Source organism: Dromiciops gliroides, chromosome 1 (assembly GCF_019393635.1).
Source record: "Dromiciops gliroides isolate mDroGli1 chromosome 1, mDroGli1.pri, whole genome shotgun sequence".
Classification (NCBI taxonomy): domain Eukaryota; kingdom Metazoa; phylum Chordata; class Mammalia; order Microbiotheria; family Microbiotheriidae; genus Dromiciops; species Dromiciops gliroides.
The window spans coordinates 726,388,413-726,389,384 of NC_057861.1; the positions used below are offsets into that span (position 1 = coordinate 726,388,413).

The window sequence follows — 972 nt, forward strand, 5'->3', positions numbered from 1 at the left end:
AAGAATGCCCTATACAGACACATATGATTGGTAGACATCCTGCCTTATCTTGAAAGCCAGCTATTAGAGCGAAACCCAGTATCTGAGCATCCAGTAGCAGAGATCTCGAATTTGTTAGAAAGTTTTTCTTTACGTTTAGCATAAATTTGCATCTTTTCGACTTCTACCCATCATTGTTCTAGAACCAAATAAATGAGTTTAGCCATTCATCTATGTAACAGACTTTCTTTGGCAGCACATGTATTAAAATGGAACAATACAGAAGATTAGCATGGCCCCTATGCAAGAATAACATGAAAATTTGTGAAGCATTCCATATTTCTTCAGCCTTCCAATTCACTGCAAGTCATAACATCACCTTCCGATGTCATGGTCCTCTCTAAGAATGAAGGACAAATGGGGCAGCTAGATGGTACAGTGAATAAAATGCTGGCCCTGGATTCAGGAGGACCTGAGTTCAAATCCAGCCTCAGACACTTGACACTTACTAGCTGTGTGACCCTGAGCAAGTCACCTAACCCTCTTTGCCCCGCCAGAAAACAAAGAAAAAAAAAAGAAAAAAAGAGAGAGAATGAAGGACAAACAACAGACCTTCAAGGACTTGAAAACAACTTTCCTTAGCCCTAAAAATCTTCCATTTTCTAAAGCAGACACTGCCAGAACCTTCATTTGATCTTTTTAATGGTATGATCCTGAGTTGTCAACAAGGATTTATTAAGCATCTAGTATAAGCCAGGCATTATACTAAGAGCTAGGGATACAAAGAAAACCCAAAACAATCCCTGCCATAAAGAAGCTGACAACCTAATAGGGAATGATAATATAGAAGTAACTATGTACAAAAGAAATTATACAGGATAAATTAGAAAAATCCCAGAGGCACTAATATTAAGCAAGATCAAGAATGGCTCTATGTAGGAGTGATTTTAGCTGAGACTTATAGGAAGCCAGGCAAGTGGATAAGAGAAAAGA

The 972-nt window shown here is 38.3% G+C and overlaps 1 pseudogene; it reads left to right on the forward strand.

The window, feature by feature from the left end:
• Positions 1–223: 223 nt before the first annotated feature.
• Positions 224–323, forward strand: LOC122737691 (annotated as a pseudogene).
• Positions 324–972: the final 649 nt, after the last annotated feature.